Genomic DNA, 14,867 nt, shown 5'->3' on the forward strand with positions numbered 1-14,867 from the left:
AGTTTTGTTGTGAATTGTTTATAAATTATTGCCTTCTTTTGTCCAAACAATTAGAATTCGGCTGTTTTTCTCATTAATTCCGCATGAGATCAATTTTTTTGCAACTCTTTGTGAAAGCTTAACAAGTTTAGGTTTAATGCCTCCACTTCTAGATGGTTGATGGTGCGAATGGAAATTATTTTTTCATTCAAGCAGGCATCAACTGTTTTTGAGGGCTGTAGCACCTTTTGCAAGGTTTTACTCTGATTTCTCATTGATTGTTTTTCCGTGTTCCTCAGTTTTATTATCTTAATTTGCCCAAAATGTTCAAAGTCGTTCTTTCTGTTATATGTTTTCAGCCTCTCTGCGTACTGAAATCTGACCAGAATGAACCCGAAAATTTGCTTACCAGCTATTTTTAAATGGAGAAGTTTTGCGGGAAGATATGCTAATTTTGACAATTAGCAGTCTTATTTATAAAACTAAACGAACTGGGAGGGGTCAGTTTGAACTGACATGGTTATTTTCAATGATAAGTCTTTGGCGTGCATGACATGTAACATTTTTTTCTGCGACAACTAAAAAAGTAAAAATCAGACAGACAATTTGCGCTGATCAGAATTGACGCATGATAGGTGTAGTAGACGAACAAGCATGAGGTATGGATTCTTTCATATTTGACGTGATTCTGCTGTGTTGGGTGTTAACTTCGACTAACTTCGTTCTGTTGTTAGTAATATTTGTTACACTATTACTTACCACAAAAAAAAAGTCGAAATCAACATCGTTTTGTTTCTCCTTGATTTTGGTTTGTAGCCTTGATTATGCATCGTGTATTGTGTTTTTATGTTATGACTATCTGTTGTAAATTTTGGTTTCATGGAAAATTTACGTTGCGTTGGTTGATTTCTTGATGGATTTGCATAGGGTTCAAAGATTTTTCTTTGAAAAATTTCATCTTGCTGGTCAATGTTGCTCCATTGATATTTTCTTTGGTTTGATTTATGATATTGATGTTTTTGACAAAAGTTCTTCTCCATATTCTGAGTATATGCTTGATTTCTGTTGAGTTGTCGTTTATTTGGGTACCTTTAAATAGTTGGAAAAAAATAGATAATTTTCAGTGCGATCTGTTTGGGTGTTTCTTTTATCATGAAAACACACTGATTGCTGATTTGAGTTCTTAGGTAATTGCTGATTATAGTTGCGTTCTTGAGATTAAGTTTGCGTTGTTAGGGAAAAGTCATCGTGCTACTGAGTGATTAATATTAACATTTGCAAAACATTGATAGTTTTGATCGCAAAATCATTTTTACTTATAGAATTTGATATACTGAAAAAACTGTCTTGTTTATTGGCCTAGATATTGGATAGACAGACCATTTTTGGATTTCCAGGGAAAACTGTTGGCATATTTGTTGATTGCAAGGTTAATTTGCAAACGGGGTATTGTTTTAATTATGTGGTGTTGTAATGGTTGGATAAATTGTTGATCTAGTTTGCTGTGTTGTTGCTGGCTGTGTTTCAACAGTTTCTTCAAGATTGAAAAACTTTTGGATGTATTCGCGATTCAACGTTGTAGTTCCAGTCAGATTTTGTTGTGTTTTCATGAATGTTCAGTTTGAGCTATTATGCACCTTCCTATCTTGAAACATTGTGTTAAAGTTTAAAAGGGTCGCATTGTTAATGGAGTTACTGTTAGGTTATTTTTTTTTTCACTGAGTTAGTTTGAATGGCTGAGCTGAAAATATTGTATGGTATAATGAAAAACACCTCGTGGTAACAATCGGGACAACAAACATAATCTGTTTCATCTGCTAAGAGTGTGTCTTCGTCGCAGTTTGTGCAAATCTGTTTTCAGGAGTGTTTGACTAATCTTGAATTATGATGATAATAATCTATCATAATCCTTGCTAATATTTTTTAATCGTTTTTTGTAATCTCTGAGACGTCTATGTCGGTAAGTTTTTCGCGAATCGAATCTAAGAATCCTGAAAAGAGAACTATTACTGTTCTTACTGCTTTATGACGCGATGTCTGTAGTGGGGATATTTAGTATGTTTCGTTTGTATCTTACAAGGGTATATGGGTTAAGAGAATTGAGAAACGTCGTTTTTAATTTTGACGTTGTATTATATTCGATTTGTTAATGTTTTTTTTTGTTTGAATGGAATTTTGAAAGTTAATACGACATATTGGGATGTTTTATTACAGATGTTTGGTAGATAGTGATTTAGTATCTGTCTTTTATTTTAAATTTCTGGAACTTTTGTTGGCATGGGCTATTGCTTTTTCGGAATATGCTTATATTGAGATTTTGGCCAAAATGTACTTGTCCTCTTGATTGGTCACTAGTGGTATCAATGAGAAATCGGAAGATAGAATCGCTGTCGAAGTTATCGTTGTATCCAATCAAATCTTATGCAGTATTTTGTTAGTGTGTAACTTTCAATATGTCTCATAGGTTGTTCCAGTATTCCAGATGTACCGGTTCTGTTATATGTGTTTTTTTCATCTAATAAAAAATATGCCATATTGTAAAATTATAATAGAGATGCTTGATAGATAGTGATCATAGATGATGCTGTTGTAGCGTCTGATTAAAAAAAGTATCGTTAATTGTTGATTTGTTTTTTTTAATCAATTAGTAAGTCTCGGAAAGATTCGAGGTTTTGTAAAGTTAACGCGTCGGATTGAAAAAAGTCTTTCGTTTTCTGGAAATTGGATTGAGGGATAATGATTACCACATTTGATCATATTATTTTAACCACGAAAACAGCTTCTAACATCACTCAAGTTGTAGCCATGACCAATTCCTCCGTGATAAAGGTTATTGTTTTTGTTGAAATTAGTTTTGTTGTGAATTGTTTATAAATTATTGCCTTCTTTTGTCCAAACAATTAGAATTCGGCTGTTTTTCTCATTAATTCCGCATGAGATCAATTTTTTTGCAACTCTTTGTGAAAGCTTAACAAGTTTAGGTTTAATGCCTCCACTTCTAGATGGTTGATGGTGCGAATAGAAATTATTTTTTCATTCAAGCAGGCATCAACTGTTTTTGAGGGCTGTAGCACCTTTTGCAAGGTTTTACTCTGATTTCTCATTGATTGTTTTTCCGTGTTCCTCAGTTTTATTATCTTAATTTGCCCAAAATGTTCAAAGTCGTCCTTTCTGTTATATGTTTTCAGCCTCTCTGCGTACTGAAATCTGACCAGAATGAACCCGAAAATTTGCTTACCAGCTATTTTTAAATGGAGAAGTTTTGCGGGAAGATATGCTAATTTTGACAATTAGCAGTCTTATTTAAAAAACTAAACGAACTGGGAGGGGTCAGTTTGAACTGACATGGTTATTTTCAATGATAAGTCTTTGGCGTGCATGACATGTAACATTTTTTTCTGCGACAACTAAAAAAGTAAAAATCAGACAGACAATTTGCGCTGATCAGAATTGACGCATGATAGGTGTAGTAGACGAACAAGCATGAGGTATGGATTCTTTCATATTTGACGTGATTCTGCTGTGTTGGGTGTTAACTTCGACTAACTTCGTTCTGTTGTTAGTAATATTTTGTTACATTATTACTTACCACAAAAAAAAAGTCGAAATCAACATCGTTTTGTTTCTCCTTGATTTTGGTTTGTAGCCTTGATTATGCATCGTGTATTGTGTTTTTATGTTATGACTATCTGTTGTAAATTTTGGTTTCATGGAAAATTTACGTTGCGTTGGTTGATTTCTTGATGGATTTGCATAGGGTTCAAAGATTTTTCTTTGAAAAATTTCATCTTGCTGGTCAATGTTGCTCCATTGATATTTTCTTTGGTTTGATTTATGATATTGATGTTTTTGACAAAAGTTCTTCTCCATATTCTGAGTATATGCTTGATTTCTGTTGAGTTGTCGTTTATTTGGGTACCTTTAAATAGTTGGAAAAAAATAGATAATTTTCAGTGCGATCTGTTTGGGTGTTTCTTTTATCATGAAAACACACTGATTGCTGATTTGAGTTCTTAGGTAATTGCTGATTATAGTTGCGTTCTTGAGATTAAGTTTGCGTAGTTAGGGAAAAGTCATCGTGCTACTGAGTGATTAATTTTAACATTTGCAAAACATTGATAGTTTTGATCGCAAAATCATTTCTACTTATAGAATTTGATATACTGAAAAAACTGTCTTGTTTATTGGCCTAGATATTGGATAGACAGACCATTTATGGATTTTCAGGGAAAACTGTTGGCTTATTTGTTGATTGCAAGGATAATTTGCAAACGGGGTATTGTTTTAATTATGTGGTGTTGTAATGGTTGGATAAATTGGTGATCTAGTTTGCTGTGTTGTTGCTGGCTGTGTTTTAACAGTTTCTTCAAGAGTGAAAAACTTTTGGATGTATCCGCGATTCAACGTTGTAGTTCCAGTCAGATTTTGTTGTGTTTTCATGAATGTTCAGTTTGAGCTATTATGCACCTTCCTATCTTGAAACATTGTGTTAAGGTTTAGAGTTAGTTTGAATGGCTCAGCTGAAAATATTGTATGGTATAATGAAAAACACCTCGTGGTACCAATCGGGATAACAAACATAATCTGTTTCATCTGCTAAGATTGTGTCTTCCTCGCAGTCTGTGCAAAGCTGTTTTCAGGAGTGTTTGACTAATCTTGAATTATGATGATAATAATCTATCATAATCCTTGCTATTATTTTTTAATCGTTTTTTGTAATCTCTGAGATGTCTATGTCGGTAAGTTTTTCGCGAATCGAATCTAAGAAAACTGAAAAGAGAACGATTACTGTTCTGACTGCTGTATGACGCGATGTCTGTAGTGGGGATATTTAGTATGTTTCGTTTGTATCTTACAAAGGTATATGGGTTAAGAGAATTGAGAAATGTCGTTTTTAATTTTGACGTTGTAATATATTCGATTTGTTAAATGTTTTTTTTTGTTTGAATGGAATTTTGAAAATTAATACGCCATGTTGGGATGTTTTATTACAGATGTTTGGTAGATAGTGATTTAGTATCTGTCTTTTATTTTAAATTTCTGGAACTTTTGTTGGCATGGGCTATTGCCTTTTCGGAATATGCTTATTTTGAGATTGTGGCCAAAACGTACTTGTCCTCTTGATTGGTCACTAGTGGTATCAATGAGAAATCGGAAGATAGCATCGCTGTCGAAGTTATCGTTGTATCGAATCAAATTTTATGCGGTATTTTAGTTGAAGTGTAACTTTGAATATGTCTTATAGGTTGTTCCAGTACTCCAGATGTACCGTTTCTGTTATATGTGTTTTTTTCATCTAATAAAAAATATGCCATATTGTAAAATTATAATAGAGATGCTAGATAGTGATCATAGATGATGCTGTTGAAGCGTCTGATTAAAAAAAGTATCGTTAATTGATGACTTGTTTTTTTAAATCAATTAGTTAGTCTCGGAAAGATTCGAGGTTTTTGTAAAGTTGTCGCGTCAGATTGAAAAAAGTCTTTCGTTTTCTGGAAATTGGATTGAGGGATAATGATTACCACATTTGATCATTTTACTTTATCCACGAAAACAGCTTCTAACATCACTCAAGTTGTAGCCATGACCAATTCCTCCGTGATAAAGGTAATTGTTTTTGTTGAAATTAGTATTGTTGTGAATTGTTTATAAATTATTGCCTTCTTTTGTCCAAACAATTAGAATTCGGCTGTTTTTCTCATTAATTCCGCATGAGATCAATTTTTTTGCAACCCTTTGTGAAAACTTAACAAGTTTAGGTTTAATGGCTCCACTTCTAGATGGTTGATGGTGCGAATGGAAATTATTTTTTCATTCAAGCAGGCATCAACTGTTTGTGAGGGCTGTAGCACCTTTTGCAAGGTTTTACTCTGATTTCTCATTGATTGTTTTTCCGTGTTCCTCAGTTTTATTATCTTAATTTGCCCAAAATGTTCAAAGTCGTCCCTTCTGTTATATGTTTCAGCCTCTCTGCGTACTGAAATTTGACCAGAATGAACCCGAAAATTTGCTTACCAGCTATTTTTAAATGGAGAAGTTTTGCGGGAAGATATGCTAATTTTGGCAATTAGCAGTCTTATTTATAAAACTAAACAAACTGGGAGGGGTCAGTTTGAACTGACGTGGTTATTTTCAATGATTAGTCTTTGGTGTGTATGATATGTAACATTTTTTTCTGCGACAACTAAAAAAGTAAAAATCAGACAGACAATTTGCGCTGATCAGAATTGACGCTGTGCCATTCTGCCAGATTGGCACAGCGCAACCTTCCGGCGACACAAAAGAAAACGAATAAAGGCCTTAGTAACGAAAAGTTACTGCGAAGGAGGGTCTAGACATTCCGGAAATTTGAATTTTTAAAATTTCGATTGACGGGCCAATATTTCTGAGAAATACAAAAAGACGGCCATTTTGACGAAAAAGGACGAAAAAACAGAACAACAACAAACATAGTGAGAAACGGTCGTGCGGGAACACGAGAAAAACGGAATCTCTTATCGTGGCAAAAACACACGATAAGATCCTTAGCAGTGGATATTAGTGGAGAAGGAAGCTTCAGTGGGGAAGGAATATTCCACGGAACCCTCCCGTGCCACAAATTGGGAGAGATAGCAGCGTTATCTCAGGAGGATTACGGGAGCGGAGGCTTGGTCCCCCAGAGAGTGTTGTATGTGAAGGGACTATATAAAACTGACTTTTTAGCTACTTGGATGTCGTGAAGCTTTGAATTAACACCGGTATTATTTGATATTTTAGAAAATGAGTAGCTAGAAAGAGGAAAGGGTCAATCCATCTCCAATGGATTTAATATAGAACTGTCACACAAAAAGATATTAAAATAGGTATTCGAGCCGTGTTTTTAATAGCAATCACGTAGTCTGAGGATCCGAGACTCAGCTATGTGGTTGTGTTCGCATGTAAACGAAAGCTGATCAAAAGTCGTTTGACTGATGGCCTAAAAATAGTAACTTTTTACTTAGCCCTAAACAGACCAGAAAATCAACTGGAAAGGTCGAGACGGTGAAAAACGAGTAGGATTAAGGTAACTGACGCCTGCCAGTCGTTAATAGGTACTTTTTCTACGATCCGTCGCTGTGTAGTATTTGGGCGAAGGTTACATAGACGTTTTTATGGCGCTCCTGGGTGGGCCTGTCAAAGGCATAAGACAATCATGATCAGCAAGCGTTTCAGCGACGAACCCTCCGCTCCGGGCGTATGCCCGAGTTAGAGGCCTTCCTTAATGACCGTTATTGTACTAGGGGGAAGGTGCGTACCCTCCGTCTAGTACTATTTAGCTTTTTAACTTAGTTAACACCGAAAATTCCGGGGGCCGGAGGGTTAGTTGGGAAGTCATGAGCCCGCTTGTCCCAAGGTCCCGGGACCAAAAACAATTAAAGAGAAAGCGTAAAACCAAACAAAAATAGTGTATAACCAAGAAAAAGCCAAAAATTAATTTATTAGAAAACAAAAAAGTACAAAAAACAGTAAAAAATCCAAAAAAGACCAAAAACAGTAAAAAACATAAAGTGGCAGTTTATATGTTGTTTCCGGACGAGATGTGATCTGACCTTCCTATTTGTTGTTGTTTCAGATTGATTTATATCATTTCTGATAGAAAGATTGTGTGTTTTGATGAAGGGTTGGATACCCTCCCTTGAGTGTAATTTGAGTATTTAAGCACGTTAATGGTAATTTTGCCGGTGGCCGGAGGGTAGAGTGGCAAGCTGACCGACGTGTTCCACACTCAACAAGGACATCAGGGGCAACATCCACAACGACCGTTGGGTATCGTTGAAACAATTTTGGTATCGCTCGGGTACTATTTCATGAAAACTTAAGTGGTGGGGGGCACGATTGGCGCGGTCCGATTGTACCCTCCATCGATTACAAATTTCCGAGTTAAGGGTCTTAATTCGGGTATTTTGGTGCAAAGGAGGGTATAAGACTATTCATTAACGACTACTAATAGGTTATTATCCTTAATATATTTTACTTATCTCCTAATTAGACCCAAGAAACACCCAAATTTCGTCGAAAAATATCGATTTTCGACCAAACTGTAGACCCCCATATTTTTGGATATCCGAGCTTTCCCGAACAGCAAAAAGCTTTTATATAGGGAGTAGCTACGTAGTTCGATCCCCCTGACTAAAGAAAACGCGTGAGAAAGGACTCAGTAAAAGTTGGAAAAAACCAAAATTTTTCGATCAAAATTTCGATAATTTTCTGAATTTTGTCAATCTGTTTTGGGGATCGAGTTTTTGAGTTTTTAGAGTTAGAGCAATGAAATTTTTTTGTGTTAGGAGCGTGCTAGCACAACATGTGCGGCTGCCAGAAAAATTCTTGAGTAACCCTCCGATTAGCTCCGTAGATAGAGCTAACGACTTAAGGATTGGAAAAGGAAGGGATCGGAGGGTCCAAATTTGATAGTTATTGGCCAAATTTTTGTCTGCAAACCAATTTTGGTCCGGTTTTTTGCATAATTCCAGTGCCGTACAGGGCTACTACGCTCGTTTCAATTATTTCTAGGCACTTTCAATAGGAATTGCGGAAAAAGTTTCTCAGAACCTATATAGGTGGTGAAAAAAGGCCATTTGGACAAACACGTTTTTTGCAAATTTCTCAAAGACTAGCCAACCGATTGGGATAATTTTGGTACCATAAGTCGACGTTTTGGACCAATTTTCCGGACCGCAACTGTTTTTGGGTTGATAATTTCGGAAAAGAAAATTTTTTTTAGAATTTGCTGGTTCGGAGGGTCCAAATTATAGGTAATCCTCCGAGCGGCAGAAAATTTTATCAAAACACCCTTTTATCCTGCTGGGAAGGTTGACCGTGTCAACCAACCTGGTTTTAGGCAAGTTACACCGAATTCAGAGGCTTTATTGCGGTAAATTAACCCGTTTTTCCTGATTTTTGCGGAACCCTCCGGAGTAACCCTCCGGAGTGACTTAAGCCCTTTAGCAACCCTCCTCAGTAGAGATTTTCCACGAGACCCTCCGAAGGAGTTAAAAACAACACCTTATAGAGAATTTAGCTTGTTTTGACGCTTTCTTAAGCTAGTTGAAGGCCCTTTTCAAAAACTTGAAAATTTCGGAAGAACCCTCCGAGGTAACCCTCCGGAGCATATTAAGCCTCCTGTTGACCCTACTTAGTGAGTTAAGGGGGACCCTCCGAAGTCTCTTCAGTGACTAAAGTACCCTCCGAAGTGACCCTCCGGAGTAGGCTAAGTGTCTTAACAACCCTCCGAAGTAACCCTCCGGAGTGACTTAAACCTTCTAACAACCTTTTTTGTTAGAAACTTGAGGAAACCTTCTGTGGCAATTTGGGAAACGGAAAATATCCATTTAATTAAGATCATACTAGGATATTAGGCGTACTTAATAGGATCATAGGAGCCCATTCTGACCCGGAAATTCGTGATCAACTTTGGATTCTAGATTGGGTGATTCAGAAGTACCCGAACAAATTTTTTTTTATTGTGATTTTGGTTGTGTGGTTGCCTTGAGCTACTTAATAGGAAAGTTCGGGCAATCTGGGAACAAATAAAAGAAGACCTCGGTGAGTTTATTAGGCAAATACACACTCACTTGAGAAGAAAAGTTGTTCCCTGCTCTCGTGCACTTGGAGCGTTCCGGGTGTGGGGGAGCTTTTTCATAGACTTTAGAAATTTTCGATCAGAGGTTGCCTTGAGCTACTTAGTAGGACAGCTCGGGCAATCGCAGGACACCTAAAAGAAGACCTCGCTGGGTGTATTAGGCAAATACACACCCACTTGAGAAGAATGTGTCCTGGGCTTCGTTCTTTCGGATCGTTCCGATTGAGGGAAGTCTTTTTCTTTAAGACTAAGTTTTATTGATCTGTTTCTGAATCATCACTGCTTTTTAACAAAGGTTGCTTGATTTTAACAAAGTAGTGACTCGATAAGAGTGTGGCGGTAAATTGATACTGACGAAAGGTCGCTGTCACCTGTAGGATATTCTTATCTGATTATCAATTGTGTTTTGTGTATTGATTATATCTTGTGAAAATTTTGTGATACCGTTATACTATACAACAAGGTTGAGTTAGCATTATATCAATACTGAGTAGGCCCTGTGTGTGTAGCTTTAACTGAGTCACTAAGATTGTCATTGAGAAATCTAAGAGATTTTTTTGATACTTACGAGATTGAAGAGGCAGCGTTAAGTAATTTAACTTGAACTTGTTTGCGGTACGTGTGCATCGCCATTAAATTATAGGAATATTGTTTTTGGCACAAAGCATGCAGCGTAGGGACTCGTTAGGATCGACTACTAAGATTCCCAGGCTGAACAAGGGAAGCACGCGAAAATTTAAAATTAGGCGTAGCCAGTCCTCGTTTAGCAGCGCTTCCGACGTGTTTGCTGAAAACGAATCGACTAAAGGTCAACCTGATCTTTCAGTGAGCGAAATGAAACTAAGGAGCGAGAAAAACCTCGATGGCGATCAAGGGCGGAGTGCCGAGGCCGGAACCGCGAGCGAAACGCTTGTGAACCCCTTTGACGAAGGAGAACGGACGCTTATTCGACCCGACTTTGAGCCGATTGAGGACCTCGAGCGGGAGGAAGTTGAGAGGACGGAGGAGACCTCGGAGCGTTCCCAGGTCGAGCCGCGAGAGGAAGTGTTATTCAGGGGAATGTCCAAATCGGAGACCAAGAGTCATAGGTGGAGGAGAGAAAATTCACATCCAGCTAATACCCACTCATCTCTGGCCAAGCAGAGCAACAACGCGATGATGTCGAGTATAAGCCCGAGTGAAGAACAACCGGGTTCGAAAGCCAAGAAGAGCTGGAAGTCTTTGTACGATGAGCGCATGGCGTCACTACGGACTGAAGGTTTATCTTCCAGTTATGACTACCCGGAGATAACCCATCCGGATGTGAACTTCACACCGTGCCCAAGGAACGACATGAGCAGTAAGGCGTCGTCCGCCTCGCCGACCAGGCCCATGTCAGATGGGATAACGATGAGAGCGTCATAAACGTTCGACAGATTGATGACGTCGATGAGCAAGCAAAAGGGCGGTGCGTCATCAAGCACCAGGCTGCAGCCGCAGTTGACCTCATCTTCTTTGGGAATAACCCCGTCATTTGGGGCCACTGGCGACATAAGTGACATGTTCGCTGGCGTAATGAATGGTCTGGATGAACTGAGACGGGACATGACTAAGAGAATAGATCAGGTTGACGAGAGAGCTCACCAGGGTCGAGAGAATCTGAGAGATGAACTAACGCACGTGAAGTCGCAGGCGAGGGTTGATCAGGCTCAATTGATTCGCAACACCGATCAATGACTGGTGGAGAGCCTGGCACAGGCAAACAAGGAGTCACAGGAAAAAGAGGCTAGGATGACGAGAGAGATCGAGCGATTGTTAAACGATCATAATAGTACCTACGCCCACACGATGACTAGCCTAGAGAAAAGGTTAGATGCCAAGTCTGACTTAATGATGCGGAAGCTTGACGCGATCCTGAATGGGAGCAGTTGGCAGGAGCGTTCCAACCCAAGGGAGCGCTCACGCCATGCGAATGATGGAGATGGTACGGGCAGCAATGCCAGAGCCCAGCAAAGCTCGAGAACGAACTACGAACCTAGGAACAAGGAGCGGCCAAGGGCAGCCCTGTCGAGGCCTGGCTGGACGAATCCAGTCCCGCCGGAGGCAGATGCTACCCCGGAGACAAGGTTGCCAACTGTGCCACAAGTCAGTTCAGTACCAGATCTGACTACAGTCTCACAGGACACAACGATGTATGCCTCGATGTTTGAGCCTCTGAACAGATATCTCGAAACATTCATCACCAAACTCTCGAAGTCAACCGAGGGAGGAGAGAGGTCAAGAAGGACACTGAAAAAGCCGAAGTCATACAAAGACGAGTCGGACGGCTGCATTGATACTTGGATAGAGGTGATGAAATTGCACTTTGAGGAAGAGAATCTCTCCAAGAAACAAGAGTGTAGCGCGCTAACAAGCAACCTGGAGGGCACTGCATTAAACTGTGTAATGGCTAAAAGAGCCAATGAGAGAGACAGCGCTCGCAAGATATTCGACATCCTGCTGAATCGTTTCGGCTCTGGAGTACAAGGGCACCAGGCTATGGTGAAGTTCGAAAAAAGGCGTCAAAGAGATGACGAATCCATAGACAAATTTTTGGACGACCTTGAGTTGCTTAGGAGGAGAAGCAACCCTGATGAGAGAATATCCGAGCGAAACTTGGCGATTGCTTCGAAGTTCATGGATGGAGTAAAGAGTGAGGAGTTGAAAACGATGTTGGCCACACACTTCACCCTGTCACTTGACCAGGTACCCACGCCCGATGATTTGCGTATGAAGTCACGCGAGTATTTACTCATAAAACCGAGGGCGCAGAACCGTTACAGCAATTATGGTAACTATAGCGGGACAAACACTGGTGCGAACTCCAGTTGGTACAAACCTCGCGATGACATGGATAAGAGGAGGTCGTGTGCGAATTGTGGTTCGATGGACCATCACGTTTCCGCGTGTTCTACATACAAACAGAATATGAAGGCAATAGGCTACTTTCTCGAGGACGTCGACGCGACCGACGAGGATCACGAAGAGTACGTCAGAGGGCTCATCATGAAATATGGTCAGAGGTTTTTCTTGTGTAATTTGGAGGGACACTTCAAGTCAGATTGCACTCAATTTTGGGATGCAGTGGCGGACGCGAAACATCCCCGCCAGGCGCTTTCGGGTGTCAAGGCCAGTCGAGCACGTCTGATGAACGAGGCCGAGTCTCGGAGAAAAGAAACGACACCGAGCACCTTTACGACTAAGAAGGTAAAGACACTGCCTGACGAGGTGGTAGCCTCGAACCTGGAGGCAGAGTCGGCTAACCCACTCAAGGTGGATTACGGTCTGGCGGATTAAGGACAGCGTTGCAGAATGTCAAACAGGAGCTAGCCACGAAAGAAGTGGAGCAATGGGTAAGGTCGGAGCTGGAGAGCACGGACCTTCCGGAAAATTTTAATGTTCTGGGTAAAACGACGAAAATAGGAGACAAAGAGGAACCCAGGAAGCATGGACTAAAACTGAACGTTATATCTGGGAGAACTTTCGGCATGACGAAGGAGGGGACGAAAATAATTTCCATTATCTCAGTCGCAGGGCACCAGGTGGTTAAGAACTTGAGTGAACCATCTGAGATTACACTAGTCCACCTGGACTTCTATGCCGATTACCTGAAGGAGAAAGATCCCAAACTGGACTCCAGGGCAGTGCGAGCGCTGCTCACAACAAGAGGTCCGAGGCTGATGAAAGTGGAGGGACATTACATCGATGTCCATGGCCCATATCCGATTCTAATGAATCTGGATGGCATCAATATGTACACAAAAGCTCACATAACTGATGCGAACGATCAGATTGGCCGGATATACATTGGTCAAGAGGAGCTGAAGGTTAGACGAATCGGACACAACACCATGCTCGAACACGATGCGGTGCACATAGGTTGCGAGGCAGATCTGGCCGCACACGTGCTGGACGTGCAAGGCAGACAACTTTCAGTAAAGGGACTGCTAGACACGGGAGCAGTAGTTAGTGTCATGCCAGTCAAAACTTGGACCGACATGGGTTTCGAGAGGTCGGATCTCATACCGACAAACATCAGGTTGGCAGCTGCCAATCAGGGAGCGATCTATGTGACTGGACGAACCCCGATCATTTCACTGTAGCTCGGAGGAAGAAATCTTTGGATGAGCTTCCTAGTAGTGGAGAATTTGGACGAATCCGATCAGTTCATCTTAGGAAGGGATTTTGTGCGCAACTTTGATGTCACGATCGATCTCAATGACGGGTTGATTAGGATCAAGGATCCTGAGAGAAAGTATGAAAAGAAACCCCTTAATAAGATCTTAATTAACGAGGCCAAGGTGCCGATTTTTCTGGATCGAAAAGTTTGATTAAAACCAAACCAAGCCGCAGTAGCGATGTTTAGGATGAGGAACTTGAATGAACTCAGCAATGACAGACAGGTGTGTCTGGTACCAAATCCAAACAGTAAAAGCACGGCTATTTTAGGAAGAAGCTTCTCACTCACTCAGAGCGGACTGTGTGTGAGTGTGTTATTGAACACAGAAGCAACAACAGTGACAATACAGAGGGGAAAGAAACTTGGCTATCTTTTGCCTCTGAACACAGACTTTCAGAGTGTGGAGAACTTGAAAAAGTTTGATGTAACTAAATGTCCATTGCATGCGAACCAAGAATGTATAATGAAGAGAATGAATGAATTGAAATCTTCTAGGAATTTGTTTTCAATGAAGTCGGAAACAGATGATGGGCTGTCTAGTTGTTCCAACTTTCCTGAGAGGCCGACAGAAACAGAGTTAGCAGCGAATAAACCGGTCCTACATGAGATAGAACATTTGAAGGGTAAAATATCAGACAAGGAACTAGAATCGCTCACAGCGGTGCTAAGTCGGAACGCAGACGTTTTTTCGAAACATAAGGCCGACATAGGTTGCTGTAATTTTGTAGAACACGAGATTGAGATGGAAGAGGGCTCGGTACCTCATAGGGAAGGGGCGAGAAGGATGACCCCTCACAAGTCAGAAGCGTGTAGGAAGGAAATCGAGATGTTAATGGAGTATGACATGATCGAGCCGTCGAAGTCCCCGTGGGCTTGTGGCGTGGTCATGGCAAAAAAGAAAGGAGGACAACTCAGATTTTGTTGTGATTTCCGTTATCTGAACGCAGTGACTATAAAGGATGCATACCCTATTCCCCGCATCGATGAGAGCCTATCCAAGTTCTTCACGACGTTGGATTTGGGCTCTGCGTTCTGGCAAGTGCCACTCCGAAAGCAAGATCGAGAAACAACAGGCTTCGCGTGCGAGCTGGG

This window comes from Symsagittifera roscoffensis, chromosome 5 (genome assembly GCF_963678635.1).
Source record: "Symsagittifera roscoffensis chromosome 5, txSymRosc1.1, whole genome shotgun sequence".
NCBI classification, from domain to species: domain Eukaryota; kingdom Metazoa; phylum Xenacoelomorpha; order Acoela; family Convolutidae; genus Symsagittifera; species Symsagittifera roscoffensis.